Here is a 15,985-nt window from a genome sequence, read left to right on the forward strand (position 1 = left end):
GTGTGTGTGTGTGTACATATATATATATATATACACAATATTAGTACGATACAATACATTAATGTATATTTACATATATAAAATTGGTGCGAAACAAGCTTGTAGGGATGATATAGTCTCTTGTGTTTTTTCCTGACCTAACATATATTACGTTCTACCCCGGTATTGAGCACTGTGTAACGGATAAACCACAGAAACCTCGACTATCCATCAATTTTCTGCTGCTTATTCCCTTCAGGGTCGCGGGGGGCGCTGGTGCCTATCTCAGCTACAATCGGGCGGAAAGCCTTACACCCTGGACAAGTCGCCACCTCATCGCAGGGCCAACACAGATAGACAGACAACATTCACACTCACACATTAGGGCCAATTTAGTGTTGCCAATCGCCCTATCCCCAGGTGCATGTCCAAAGACCTCGACTATATATATATATATATATATATATATATATATATATATATATATATATATATATATATATATATAGCAGTGTAAAGTTAGTGCATGTAATAATAAGATAGAGAGTGACTCAGTGTTTAACTCCTTTACTTCAAACCGTTAGCCAGTACAGTGATGACGTCCATCCGTATATAGCACATACTAACAACAAGCCATCTGATTGGCTAAGGCATCTTCATGCCAATACAGTACAGGTTATATTAACCTTATGCAACATCACCCCCTTTTAAGTATGAACCCTTATCATTTAACTTCAAGCATTTAACAATACTAACTCAAATATTTATTTTTATTTTTCAACGTGAACCATATCATTCTCATCTCTTCTCCCCCCTTTTTTTTCCTTACACCAGACTGTTAACAGTTACATTCTCTTTCTCTCTTTTTTTTTTTTTTTTTTTTTTTGGAACATTGACAATGACAGTCTGGAACCCTTTTTAACCCGTCAAGTCACAAATCCAGTCTCTTAGGCGGACGTGAGTGTCTGCCCGAGCTTGTAACATATATAGCATCTGGCTCCGCCGCAGGTTGGTTTGCACTATCTGAGCCAGTGTCCTCTCTGTTGGCTGGCTGCTGGGTTGCACGCAGGTGTGAACGGTTTCTCCTCAACAGCCCATCCTCTGATCTGACGAGGTACGACCTTGGGGCAGCTGCCCGCTGTACGACTGTCCCGTGAACGTTTTCCGTAGTGATCCATACACTCTGGCCTGGGTGTAACTCCGGTTTGTTGTAGTGTTGCTCGTTTTCGTTTCCCTTGTGTCTCTGTGTTTCGGAACTGTTTGATGTTTAGCCAGCGTGGAGACAGTGTTTTGGGCATTTGTGTGTAGTTCTTAACTGTCTCCCCATGAGTAGCTGGGCTGGAGAGTAGCCGTTTTCCAACGGGGTGGCTCGGTAACTGAGTAGAGCTTTTGCGTAGTCTCCTCCCTCTTTCCATAAGCCTTTTACAGTGGCCACCGCTCGCTCAGTTTCTCCATTGGCTTGTGGGTATCGTGGGCTCCTGGTCATGTGAGTAAAGCTATACTCACTGGCAAAGTTTTTGCAGAGAGTAGCGGCAAATTGCGGTCCATTATCTGACATCAACACTTCGGGGACTCCATGCCGAGCAAAGATGTTCTTCAGAGCCGATATGACTGTCTCCGCAGTTGCAACATGGAGGTGCGCCACTTCAATGTAGCGAGAAAAATAGTCTATCACAATCAGGTAAGTCTTCTTGTCCCAGATGAACAAATCTGTTCCGACGCGTTGCCATGGTCGCTCCGGTATAGGGGTTGTCAACAGAGGCTCTCTCTGTGTGGTCCTGTGTTTTATACATATGGGACAGTTTCCCACTTTCTGGGTGATTTCAGTTGAGAGCCCTGGCCACCAGACCGACTGACGGGCCCTGGCTCGGCATTTTCCTATCCCTTGGTGGCCCTGGTGGAGGGTGTCAAGCATGTTTTCTCTTAAGGAGCTGGGGATGACAATCCTCTGTCCTTTTAGGAGAAGTTCCCCGGCCACAGACAGGTAATCTCTTGCGTACCAGTAGGGGCCGATATCAGGTGGCAGGTGAGCTTTGTCAGGCCACTTTGTTTGACAGTACTGTCTCAATGTAATGCAGACAGGGTCTTCTTTCTGTTTCTCTGCCAGCTGTTGCAGTCTCGCTTCGGTGGCTGGGAGGCTCTGTCTGATGGAGTCCACAAAGATCTGGACGTCTGCCTCCAGCTCTTCCTCTTCCTGTGTGGCTGTGTGACACACTGGTGCTCGTGACAGCGTGTCTGCAGTGATGAGGTGAACTTCAACAGTCTCAGTCGAAATCTCAAGACACGAGGAGGAAGCTCATCCAGTGCTTTGGAACTCAGGAGGGGGACCAAGGGTTTGTGATCTGTCTCAATTGTGAAGCTCATGCCTAACAGGTACGATTGCAGGCGTTCACATGCCCAGGTTGCTGCTAGTGCCTCCTTCTCGATCTGAGCATAGTGTTTTTCCGCATTAGATAGCTGTCTGGAGATGAACACTACCGGTTTCCAGTCCTCACTCTCTGGCTGTTTCTGGATCAGAACAGCTCCAATCCCGAAAGACGATGCGTCAGCCGACACACGCGTCTCTGCATACGGTGAGTATACAGCAAGGACTCCGGGTGAGCTCAGTTCGGATTTTAACTTCTGATAAGCTTCTTGCTGTGGTATCCCCCAGCACCATTCTGTCTTCTCCTACTGAAGAATTGTTAGAGGCTGTGCATATGAGGAGAGGTGAGGTAAGAACTTGCTCAGGTAGTTAGCCATGCCCATCACTCGTCTCACATCCGCAACACAGGTGGGCTCTGGCATGTCCAGTATGGCTTTGACCTTGCCTGGGTCAGGTTTCACTCCTTCTGTCGTGAGGCTGTGTCCAAGAAACATGAGTCTGCTTTTTACAAATTCGCACTTTTCTTTATTCAGTGTCAGCCCCTCCTCACTCAGTCTCCTCAGCACCTGGTGCAGTCTGCTATCATGTTCAGTCTGATCTTTGCCATACACTAAAATGTCATCGGCATGGCAAACCACCCCCTCACAGCCCTCCAGCATTTGAGACATCCGTCGCTGAAAATGTTCTGGGGCCGAGGACATTCCAAACGGCAGCCTGTTGAAACAATAGCGACCGATTGGAGTGATGAAAGTGGTCAGGAGAGCACTGTCTTCGGTCAAGGGAATCTGCCAAAACCCAGATGTGGCATCCAATTTGGTGTAGATCTTTTCCCCTGTCAGCATCGCTAGTGAGTGATCCACGTTTGGCAGGATGTGTCTCTCCCGCTTGACCCACTCGTTCAGGTGTGTCAGGTCTACGCACAGTCTGAGTTTTTCCTTTGATTTTGGTTTTGGCCCAACCACGAGGCCAGCACACCATGAAGTGGGTTGTGTGACCTTAGATATCACCCCCATGGCCTCCATCCGATCCAGTTCTGTCCTCACCTTATCACGTAGTGGGAGGGGGACTCGACGTGGGGCAGACAGAGCATATGGTGTGGCCTCTGGTTTCAATTCAATTTTGTATGGTGCTTTCAGTTTCCCCAGTCCTTTGAAGATTTTGGGGTAACACTTAATGATATCTTCTCCCACTTGAACTGTGTGCACCCGTTTTACAAGAGTCAACGCTTCAATGGCTGGAAGCCCCAACAGTGGTTTTGTTAGTTTGCTCACCACATAGATGTCTTGTTCAGTTTGTTTATCTCTCGCCTTCAGTTTTCCTCTGAAGTATCCTTTGACATCCAATAACTGCCTGCCCGGACCATACAGGGGTATCCTGGGCGGCTGCAATGTCCCATTTTTACCTGTGGAGTACTGGTGAGTCGGAATAGCTGTAACTCCAGCTCCAGTGTCTAATCTAAACTCTTTTGTTTCTCCATTTAATTCAAGATTTTCTGTCCATTCATTTTCCATACTGTCCATTCTGATGATCACCTCTCCGAGGAAAATGAGGTCTGAATCATACTGTGTCATCCTCTGTGATGTCATGGATGCCACCCGCTGACCGGCATATCCGTGCAAAATGTCCCTTTCTTTTGCATTTGTGGCATTCTACATCTTTAGCAGGGCAATCCTTCCACTGGTGTCTTGTTGTGTGTCCACATCGTCCACAGCCTGTGGCTCTGTCCATATCTCCTGGTTTGAGACGTGCGCTGTATTTGTGTCCTTCTTTTGGGCCTCTCTGGGGTTTGGGCCGTGCACTCATTGCATCTATGTTTTCTGACTGCCTCTCATCCATGCTACCACGCAGCACTGGCTGCTGCCTCTTTATTTCTTCACTGTGGCGCACTCTGGCTATTGTCTTTACCGGTGTGAGTTCAGGATCCATCTGTAATGACTCAGACAGCTTTGCATCCTTTAGTCCCACAACAATCCTGTCTCTGATGAGCTCCTCTCTCAGCTCTCCAAATGCACAGTGCTCAGCGAGGCTATGGACAGCAGTGATGAATGAATCTGAGCTTTCTCTTGGCTCTCAATTTCGTCTATTAAATCGTGCACGCTCAAAAATAACATTTTTCTTGCTCACACAATGAACCTCAAAAGCTTGTCTCACATCTGTGTATTTCTTTTTCTGATCACTGCTTAAGGGCAGGACACATGTCCTCAGCTTCATCTCCTAAAGTATACATAAATGTGTTCACTTGATACTCTTCAGACTGTTTATCCAGGCTTGATGCTATTCTGAAACGCTCAAAACGTCTTATCCACTTTGTCCATTCATTAGCATTACTGAAATCAAAGTTACCTGGTGGAGCTAGCTGGACACTGCTTGTTGGCACTGGAGGGGTGTCTGCCATCTTTATTTCACTTTGCTCTTTGTTTTATTTTCCTCTTCTTTTCTTTTGCTTTATTTGCAGCCCACTCGCCTGTTTACGTCTCCTCCGACGCACTTTCGGATGGGTCCACTCTCTTTACCTGCTAGCTTTAGCCTCTTTCGCCGCTTGCTTAGCCGTTAGCTTTAGCTCGTCTGGACAACTTCACTCTTGGAGGCGTATCTCTCTCCAGACTCTTTATGGTTTTTATTCTGGACAACTTCACTCTTGGAGGCGTATCTCTCTCCAGACTCTTTATGGTTTTTATTCTGACACAATGTTAAGTTAGTGTATGTAATAATAAGATAGAGAGTGACTCTGTGTTTAACTCCTTTACTTCGAACCGTTAGCCAGTACAGTGATGACGTCCATCCGTATATAGCACATACTAACAACAAGCCATCTGATTGGCTAAGGCATCTTCATGCCAATACAGTACAGGTTATATTAACCTTACGCAACATGCATCACAGTGGAAGAGGGGTTAGTGCGTCTGCCTCACAATACGAAGGTCCTGAGTAGTCAGGGTTCAACCCGGGCCAGGGATCTTTCTCTATGGAGTTTGCATGTCCTCCCCGTGACTGCGTGGGTTCCCTCCGGGTACTCCGGCTTCCTCCCACTTCCAAAGACATGCACCTGGGGATAGGTTGATTGGCAACACTAAATTGGCCCTAGTGTATGAATCCATCCATCCATCCATTTCTACCGTTTATTCCCTTTGGGGTCGCAGGGGGCGCTAGTGCCTATCTCAGCTACAATCGGGCGGAAGGCATTTACACCCTGGACAAGTCGCCACCTCATCGCAGGGCCAACACAGATAGACAGACAACATTCACACTCACATTCACACACTAAGGACCATATAGTGTTGCCAATCAACCTATCCCCAGGTGCATGTCTTTGGAGGTGGGAGGAAGCCGGAGTACCCAGAGGGAACCCACGCAGTCACGGGGAGAACATGCAAACTTCATGCAGAAACATCCCGAGCCCAGGATTGAACCCTGACTACTCAGGACCTTCGTATTGTGAGGCAGACGCACTAACCTGAGTGTGAATGTTGTCTGTCTATCTGTGTTGCCCCTGTGATGAGTTGGCGACTTTTCCAGGGTGTACGCCGCTTTCCGCCCGATTGTAGCTGAGATAGGCACCAGCGCCCCCCGCCACCCCAAAGGGAATAAGCGGTAGGAAATGGATGGATGGATGAAAAAAAAAAAATATATATATATATATATATATATATATTCATTTTATATTTCCTGGATTTTATATTATTACTTAAAACTGTTTTATATTCAAATTTTTCTTTATCCTGTAAAGCGTCTTTGAGTGCTCAGAAAAGCGCTATACCAAATAAAATGTGTATATATATATATATATATATATATATAGATATATAAATAAATATATAAATATATATATATATATATATATATATATATATATATATATATATATATATATATATATTCATTTAGCTCCTCTCTGAGCTGCCACCTTACCGTGGTAGAGGAGTTTGCGTGTCCCAATGATCCTAGGAGCTATGTTGTCTGGGGGCTCTAGGTGAGGGACCAGACAAAGAGCAGCTCGAAAACCTCTATGAAAAGTAAAAACAAAGGACCCAGATTTCCCTCGCCCGGACGCGGGTCACCGGGGCCCCCCACTGGAGCCAGGCCCGGAGGTGGGGCACGATGGCGAGCGCCTGGTGGCCGGGCCTGTACCCATGGGGCCCGGCCGGGCACAGCCCGAAGAGGCAACGTGGGTCCCCCCTCCAATGGGCTCACCACCCATAGCAGGTGCCATAGAGGTCGGGTGCAATGTGAGCTTGGCGGCAGCCGGAGGCAGGGCACTTGGCGGTCCGATCCTCGGCTACATAAGCTCGCTCTTGGGACGTGGAACGTCACCTCACTGGGGGGAAAGGAGCCTGAGCTAGTGCGCGAAGTAGAGAAATTCCGGCTGGATGTAGTCGGACTCACTTCGACGCACAGCAAGGGCTCTGGAACCACTTCTCTTGAAAGGGGCTGGACTCTCTTTCACTCTGGCGTGGCCGGCAGTGAGAGGCGACGGGCTGGGGTGGCAATTCTGGTTGCCCCCCGGCTTAAAGCCTGCACGTTGGAGTTCAACCCAGTGGACGAAAGGGTAGCTTCCCTCCGCCTTCGGGTGGGGGAACGGGTCCTGACTGTTGTTTGCGCTTACGCACCAAGCAACAGTTCAGAATACCCACCCTTTTTGGGTACACTCGAGGGAGTACTGGAGAGTGCTCCCCCGGGTGATTCCCTTGTTCTGCTGGGGGACTTCAACGCTCATGTTGGTAACGACAGTGAAACCTGGAGAGGCGTGATTGGGAAGAATGGTCGCCCGGATCTGAACCCGAGTGGTGTTTTGTTATTGGACTTCTGTGCTTGTCACAGTTTGTCCATAATAAACACCATGTTCAAACATAAGGGTGTCCATATGTGCACTTGGCACCAGGACACCCTAGGCCGCAGTTCCATGATCGACTTTGTAGTTGTGTCATCGGATTTGCGGCCTCATGTTTTGGACACTCGGGTAAAGAGAGGGGCAGAGCTTTCTACCGATCACCACCTGGTGGTGAGTTGGCTGCGATGGTGGGGGAGGATGCCGGACAGACCTGGCAGGCCCAAACGCATTGTGAGGGTTTGCTGGGAACGTCTGGCAGAGTCTCCTGTCAGAGAAAGTTTCAATTCCCACCTCCGGAGGAACTTTGAAAATGTCACGAGGGAGGTGCTGGACATTGAGTCCGAGTGGACCATGTTCCGCACCTTTATTGTCGAGGCGGCTGATCGGAGCTGTGGCCGCAAGGTAGTTGGTGCTTGTCGTGGCGGTAATCCTAGAACCCGCTGGTGGACACCAGCGGTGAGGGATGCCGTCAAGCTGAAGAAGGAGTCCTACCGGGTTCTTTTGGCTCATAGGACTCCAGAGGCAGTGGACAGGTACCGACAGGCCAAGCGGTGTGCAGCTTCGGCGGTCACAGAAGCAAAAACTCGGACATGGGAAGAGTTTGGGGAAGCCATGGAAAATGACTTCCGGATGGCTTCGAAGCGATTCTGGACCACCATCCGCCGCCTCAGGAAGGGGAAGCAGTGCACTGTCAACACCGTGTATGGTGCGGATGGTGTTCTGCTGACCTCAACTGCGGATGTTGTGGATAGGTGGAAGGAATACTTTGAAGATCTCCTCAATCCCACCAACACGTCTTCCTATGAGGAAGCAGTGCCTGGGGAATCTGTGGTGGACTCTCCTATTTCTGGGGCTGAGGTTGCTGAGGTAGTTAAAAAGCTCCTCGGTGGCAAGGCCCCAGGGGTGGATGAGATCCGCCCGGAGTTCCTTAAGGCTCTGGATGCTGTGGGGCTGTCTTGGTTGACAAGACTCTGCAGCATCGCGTGGACATCGGGGGCGGTACCTCTGGATTGGCAGACCGGGGTGGTGGTCACTCTCTTTAAGAAGGGGGACCGGAGGGTGTGTTCCAACTATCGTGGGATCACACTCCTCAGCCTTCCCGGTAAGGTTTATTCAGGTGTACTGGAGAGGAGACTACGCCGGATAGTCGAACCTCGGATTCAGAAGGAACAGTGTGGTTTTCGTCCTGGTCGTGGAACTGTGGACCAGCTCTATACTCTCGGCAGGGTTCTTGAGGGTGCATGGGAGTTTGCCCAACCAGTCTACATGTGCTTTGTGGACTTGGAGAAGGCATTCGACCGTGTCCCTCGGGAAGTCCTGTGGGGAGTGCTCAGAGAGTATGGGGTATCGGACTGTCTTATTATGGCAGTCCGATCCCTGTACGATCAGTGTCAGAGCTTGGTCCGCATTGCTGGCAGTAAGTCGGACATGTTTCCAGTGAGGGTTGGACTCCGCCAAGGTTGCCCTTTGTCACCGATTCTGTTCATAACTTTTATGGACAGAATTTCTAGGCGCAGTCAAGGCATTGAGGGGTTCCGGTTTGGTGGCCGCGGGATTAAGTCTCTGCTTTTTGCAGACGATGTGGTCCTGTTGGCTTCATCTGGCCGGGATCTTCAGCTCTCACTGGATCGGTTCGCAGCCGAGTGTGAAGCGGCCGGAATGAGAATCAGCACCTCCAAATCCGAGTCCATGGTTCTCTCCCGGAAAAGGGTGGAGTGCCATCTCAGGGTTGGGGAGGAGACCCTGCCCCAAGTGGAGGAGTTCAAGTACCTAGGAGTCTTGTTCACGAGTGGGGGAAGAGTGGATGGTGAGATCGACAGGCGGATCGGTGCGGCGTCTTCAGTAATGCGGACGTTGTACCGATCTGTTGTGGTGAAGAAGGAGCTGAGGCGGAAGGCAAAGCTCTCAATTTACCGGTCGATCTACGTTCCCATCTTCACCTATGGTCATGAGCTTTGGGTCATGACCAAAAGGATAAGATCACGGGTACAAGCGGCCGAAATGAGTTTCCTCCGCCGTGTGGCGGGGCTCTCCCTTAGAGATAAGGTGAGAAGCTCTGCCATCCGGGAGGAACTCAAAGTAAATCCGCTGCTCCTCCACATCGAGAGGAGCCAGATGAGGTGGTTCTGGCATCTGGTCAGGATGCCACCGATCGCCTCCCGAGGGAGGTGTTTAGGGCACGTCCAACCGGTAGGAGGCCACGGGGAAGACCCAGGACACGTTGGGAAGACTATGTCTCCCGGCTGGCCTGGGAACGCCTCGGGATCCCCCGGGAAGAGCTAGACGAAGTGGCTGGGGAGAGGGAAGTCTGGGCTTCCCTGCTTAGGCTGCTGCCCCCGCGACCTGACCTCGGATAAGCGGAAGAAGATGGATGGATGGATGGATGGATGGATATTCATTTGTTGTTCTTCACTATTTCAATATTTTTACCTGGTTAATATTTTACAGTGGTTGCTCATTTTTCACTTAACTTTTGAGCAATTGAGTGCTGATCTTCCGACATCTTTGAGGAAACGTGTGGGTCATGACAACAGTAACCAAGGGGACACAGCCCAAAGGGCATAGTTGGAAGCGTCCATTGCCCAGGAGTTCGAATACCGTTTTGCAATACTGTATAGAGAGGACATACCTTAGAGCCACCAAGAGACTGGAACATGAAGAGGTTGATAGTCAGTGATAGTCACATGTCCTGTGTAAGACCATTTATCTGGTAAAGGTCCTGCAGTCCGACCACTTGGTTCACCTGTATGCCCAGCGCCTGGAACCTCTGGGTGTTGATACTGCAAACATCACAAATAAAACCTTGGAAGTTTGTATTGAGTCTCTCTCCCTCTCTCTCTTCAACCAACCCTGCAAGTACACACCTGTTGTGGATGATTGGGGTCGTGATGAACGACACATCCATCACAGCTGAAGATGTCAGTGATGCCAGGTCGGACACGTTTGCTCTGGAGCAGAAGTGGTGTGAACGCGTTCCTCCAAGCAGAACTGAAGCACCATGTAAAGTGCGCCGCCTACTGTGCCAGGCGGGATGCCTCGAGACTCAGTCAACAGTACGCCAACCAGAAACTGCTGCTAAATGGCGCTGGACCAAGAAAGAAGATCTGTTTGAACAGATCTCACAATGACTGCAGAGTTGCTAGCAGCTGACCAATTGTGCAAATGTTACTGCTTTGGTCTGACCTGTGCAGGAATGTTCTAGTATCCTCATCATGGCAGCAAGACACTACGTGACTAGCTAGTATGACGTTTACTCGCAAAGCCAATTTTATATCAGACATCATGATGGTGTCTATGGGCTCTTTTTTAACCTCAATTAGGATTCTGGATTCTAGTTCCACATTTGCATTCCACATAGTCAAAAATACAGATGTTTTTTTGTCATTGGGCTTTGAAAGTACAACGGCATTTGTTTATAGTCAAGCCGTCCAAGACACAGAAATAGAGTTAGATGGTGGGGACAGGACAGGAGGCAGATGGGTCGCCACATGGGCAGAGCACCTTAATAAATGGGAGAGAGAAAAACAAGAAGGACTCCCAAATTATGCTCTGCAGTGTGGGACTAGGGGGAAAAAAACTCAGCAAACATAAGCACAAATAAGCACACATTATGACATACAAACTGGAGACTTGCAACAGGGGTAGGAGGGTTGTTACAGCGCAGGCAATCAACCGCAGCCTCAGGCAAAAACGACACAGCTTCGCGGCTGAGGTGTGGCACTGGGGGGAGGGGTGAAGCGGCCAAGTGCTTTTCAATTATTTTCTGTTACGCACCCCCTAGAGAGAAGAAAACATGTATCCTTGTTTAAAAAAAAAAAAAAAAACTTGAATAATTGGATACTGAAAAATAAAATACAATGAACTCAATAAATAATACTAACTTCAAACTATTTGGCAACATTAACTATACAACACTTTAACCTACAAAAAAAAATGAATAAAACAATTTGTGCTGTATTTGTAGTGCGCAGCTTTTCAAAGTGGGGTTTGAAGTATGATAGCGCATAATACTGATAAAGCATGCACCCCGGGGGAATAACACCGGGAGGAGAGCCCGCCTCACTATTTGAGAAGAACTGGTGTCGTGCCGGCAGATGCGCGTGTGTCCATAAGCCTGAGACATGGCTTTGTCCTGCGTCACGATGTATGAATTGTGAAATATTAATACCAAATGCAATATCTTTGTATATTCTGGGGGTGTCCAAACTTTTTCCACTGAGGGCCACAGATTGGAAAATCAAACAAAATATTATATATTTTTTTAAACTAATCACACTTTTGAACTTTATTTGATTATTATTAATCACACAAAATTACTTGCTTGCAAAATTTAAAGCAACTTTAAAATATTTTTTGACACCAATGTAATTGTATAAACAGAATGTCCGACAAAAACTTTTTTTTTATATTTCACAAACTACATGTCATTTATTTGGTGACAGTTTTATCTCAAGTCCTATTGGGGTATATTTTAAAATGAAAATTTGTCAGGAGCACAACAGTGGAAGTCTTCTTATTGTGAAGTGAATTATATTTATATAGCGCTTTTCTCTAGTCACTCAAAGCGTTTTTACATAGTGACACCCAATATCTAAGTTACATTTAAACCAGTGTGGGTGGCGCTGGAAGCAGATGGGTAAAGTGTCTTGCCCAAGGACACAACGGCAGTGAGTAGGATGGCAGAAGCGGGGATCGAACCTGGAACCCTCAAGGTGCTGGCACGGCCGCTCTACCAACCGAGCTATACCGCCCCATCTTTGCTCTCATGTATGCATACGACACACACCGCTGTTCAGGTAATCAAATGTGTGAACTCGTTAAAATTGATGGCCCTATAGTCAACAAAAAAAAAACGATTAAATGTGCCATCAGCGATTAAAGAAAATTAGCCGCGGGCCGCAATTGGTCCTCTAGCCGCACTTTGGACACCCCTGGTATCGTCAAGGTTGACCGCCATCTTTAATTTGTAGAGCAATCCCTCAGAATAATGTGTAATAAGGATGGTGCTAGTTTTCAGAAATTAAGGATTGTTACAGTTAAAGACGTATAGTTGCATTGGTATCATTAGATAGTACATAATACATATTATTTTGTTATATAAATATACACGTAGTGTTTTTTTTTCTTAACCAGGCTGTTGTGTCAGATCTGCCCACAATAGGGAATATGTGTTTTGGTTGTGGTCTGGTATACTATTTGTAATAGCTGGCATTGATTAGAAAATATAAAACAATCTTGATTTTTGGTTCAGTATAATTTTTGAAAATGCCCCAAACATATTCTGACTACAGTATTAGACTCAGATGTATTATTGCCATTCAAACTTTTATATCAGGGGTGTACTGCAAAATGTACCTTGCAATTTCCAAGCCGTAATAAAAGGAAATAGATAAAAAAAAAAAAAAAAAACACCGCAAAGAAAGTAAAACAGTTTTAAAATGCAGTTGAAAAGTTATTTAAAAATTCTGGAGAAGCTATCAATACGATAGCGTAACAGTGAAACAGTTGGGTTAACTGCACCTCTATTAAAATGCATTTCATCGATATTAAATACCATAAATATGCATAATATAAGAAGTGATAAAACAGTACTAAAAACAGTGATAAAATAAACAAGTGGGGAGAGATCAACTCAGCTCATTGCACCTGTATCGAAATGTATTTCATCGCTATTAAATACTATAAGCATAATATAACCAACAATAAAAACAGTGCTAAAAACAGTGAAAAATTAAACGGGTGAGATCAGCTCAGCTTATTGCACACATGCAAGTCCAAAATGTAGCAGGTTTTGTGTTTTATATTTGTGGTTTTATAGAGTTCAAACAATAGGGAGAAACTTGCACATATTCAAATCTTACCATGCAATGACATGATCCATCCATCCATTTTCTACCCCTTTTCCATTCGGGGTCGCGGGGGGCGCTGGAGCCTATCTCAGCTACAATCGGGCGGAGGGCGGGGTAAACCCTGGACAAGTCGCCACCTCACCGCAGGCAATGACATGATCAAAAAGTGAATACATGAATAATTAGTTCATACAAATGATCTATCCATCCATCAATTAAGGAGGCGAAGGGCAGCAGTCTTACCTCTTCCACAGCGGGGTCCTCCCAGGCCAGGGGTGAGACTTAATTAACCCCTCCATTCAAGGTCTACCTAGGGACCTACTTTTGACTGGGCATGCCTGGACCACCTCACTAGGGAGACGTCCAGGAGGCATCAGGACTGAGAAAGGAGCAGCTCTACTCTGAGCGTCTCCATGGTGACCAAGCTCCTCACCCAAACACCCTACAACTGACCACCAGTCTTTTGCTTTCTGGAAATGTGGCCCCTAAAACAATTGAGTTGAATATCCCTGCCCTACGATTTAAACTCACTTTGTCCGCTTGATCCTCATTCTTGCTCTTTAGGTCACTACCCAAAGCTCCTGTCCAAAAAGGCGAGGGTAGCGAGAGAGAGAGAGAGAGATTGATGGCTAAATCTAGAGCTTTGCCTTCTGGCTTAGCTCTCTGTCCACCATGATGGTGCGGTACACGCATTAGTGGCATTTGGACTTACTGCAGGAACTGCAAACCAGGCTTCTGCTACGGTTGTACAAGGACCGAATGGCACGCAGTATCATGCCACCAATCCTGTACTCTTGGAGATCCCCCCCACAGCACACAGTCAAATTCCATTTTGGTTGGCAAATTTCAATGAACTAAGGTTGTACGGTATACCGGTATTAGTATAGTACCGAGAGACTAATGAATCATATTCGGTACTAGACCGCCTCTGAAAAGTACCCCCCCCGTCTTCGTCACGTCGTGTCATGGCTGATTTACGAGCAGGCGAGCATGTTCCACAATGCACAATCACGGAGTACTTACGAGCAGACAGTGTCTAGACAGAAAAAGGGAGAATGGACGCATTTTGGCTTAAAAACTAAAGATAAAGGTGAAGTTATAACACTGAAACGCCCACCCGTAGAGGTGCTTTAAGACATGCCGCAGTCTGCAGTGTTTTAGCTACTTCTAAATCACTAAACCTGGTCTCCATGGCGACAAAAAAAGTGAGTTTCTTACAAGTATCATCCCTGCAGGACGAGGAATAGCTAAACATGCTTCACTACACACCGTAGCTCACCGGCATCAAAATGTAAACAAACGCCATTGGTGGAGCCACACCTGACAGCCACTGTAATATGTCAGTAGTAGTATCCAATCGATACTACTATGATTACGTCGATATGTTTTGGCCTCACAACATCTTCTTTCGTTTTTTAAAAATGTATATTATATTTATGAACTCAGGAAATATGTCCCTGAACACATGAGGACTTTGAACACGACCGATGTAGGATTCTGTATCCACTTGGTATCATCCAAAACTAATGTGAAGTATCCAAACAACAGAAGAATACATGTATTTACATTTTAACAGAAGTGTAGATAGAACATGTTAAAAGAGAAAGTAAGCAGATTTTAACAATAAATGAACAAGTAGATTAATAATTAATTTTCCACCACTTGTCCTTAATAATGTTGACAAAATAATAGAATGGAAAATGACACAATAGGTTACTGCATATGTTGGCAGTCTAAATTAAGAGCCTTTGCTTGCTTACTTACTACTAAAAGACAAGTTGTCTTGTATGTTCACTATTTTATTTAAGGACAAACTTGCAATAAGAAACAAATGCTTAATGTACGGTAAGATTTTGTGGTACCCTTTGTTTCGAAAAGTATCGAAATACCAATATTGTGGTACCGACAACACTACTATGAACCCTTCAGTACCCTTACAGGTGTGTAAACCTGGTCCAGTGTTCCAGGACCAGGACGAAAACCGCATTGTGCCTTCTGTAGCTGAAGTTCGACTAACGACCATCATTTTCCCGAAGGAGACTGAAAAGTGATCCCACTGAAGTTAAAAAACCTCTTCTTAAAAAGGGAATCGTCACCATTGGTCTGCAAAGCCATAGATAGTGTTAGCCACTTCTTCACAATTTTGGTGAGATATTACATCAATCATCTAAATCATTTGTTTAATTAGGAAAGAAAATAGTTGCACACACAGAAACAAAAACAAAAAACACACACACACACACACACTTTGGTATTTGCTATTGCTATGGTGACCTAACACTAATGAAAACAGAAAAGAGGACGCTGGTGGTGCGGAGCTTGAACTGGGAGGGCTGACATCAACACCCTCATCCTTCCATCCATCCATTTTCTACTGCTTGTCCCTCTCAGGGTCGCTGGATACTATCTCAACTGCACTCAGGCGGAAGGCGGTGTACACCCTGGACAAGTCGCCAGCACAACACAGAGCCAACACAGACAATATTTATAACAACTTTTATACTTTAAAATTTTTGTGAGTGTAGAAGGAAGTGAGGCCGAGTAGTAACTTTGGTGATGATGAATTATTTAAATCTTTAGAAAATAATTTTTCATAGGAGTGTATAAATCCATTCTATCACGTTTCAATATTTTTCTATAAAGCTTAAAATGTTGACAATTTAATGAAGAGTCGTAATTTTACTCGACAAAAGTCACAATTTTATAAGAAAATTTAAAAATGTCGGCAAAATTATAATGATCGCAATTTGACTTGGCAGAATAATGATAAAAGTCATCTTACTCAAATTGTCACTATTTTACAAGAACAACAAATAAATTGGCAACACTGTGATGAAAGTCAGAATTTTATGACAAATGTCACCATTTTGCATCAAAAAGTAGTAATTGTATAGAAAAAAGTAATAATTTTATGAGAAAAGATTGAAATATTACAAAAACTGTAAGAATATGAAAAATTGTTCC

At 45.8% G+C, this 15,985-nt stretch overlaps 1 long non-coding RNA gene across 4 annotated transcripts in view; it reads right to left on the minus strand.

Annotated features, from left to right (window-relative positions):
- The window catches only part of LOC133559847 (uncharacterized), a 45,851-nt gene extending 35,210 nt beyond the window's left edge, over nucleotides 1-10,641 (minus strand). For 2 of the 4 annotated variants that reach the window (XR_009808290.1, XR_009808288.1), the window contains exons 1-2: nucleotides 10,037-10,641; nucleotides 9,802-9,952 (exon numbers count right to left, since the gene is read on the minus strand). This is a non-coding gene — a long non-coding RNA (uncharacterized LOC133559847). The remainder of the gene's footprint in view (nucleotides 1-9,801; nucleotides 9,953-10,036) is intronic. The other 2 variants (XR_009808289.1, XR_009808287.1) reach the window with 2 other exon arrangements.
- Between the last annotated feature and the right edge of the window lie 5,344 nt (nucleotides 10,642-15,985).

The sequence above is a fragment of the Nerophis ophidion genome, linkage group LG10 (assembly GCF_033978795.1).
Source record: "Nerophis ophidion isolate RoL-2023_Sa linkage group LG10, RoL_Noph_v1.0, whole genome shotgun sequence".
Taxonomy (NCBI): domain Eukaryota; kingdom Metazoa; phylum Chordata; class Actinopteri; order Syngnathiformes; family Syngnathidae; genus Nerophis; species Nerophis ophidion.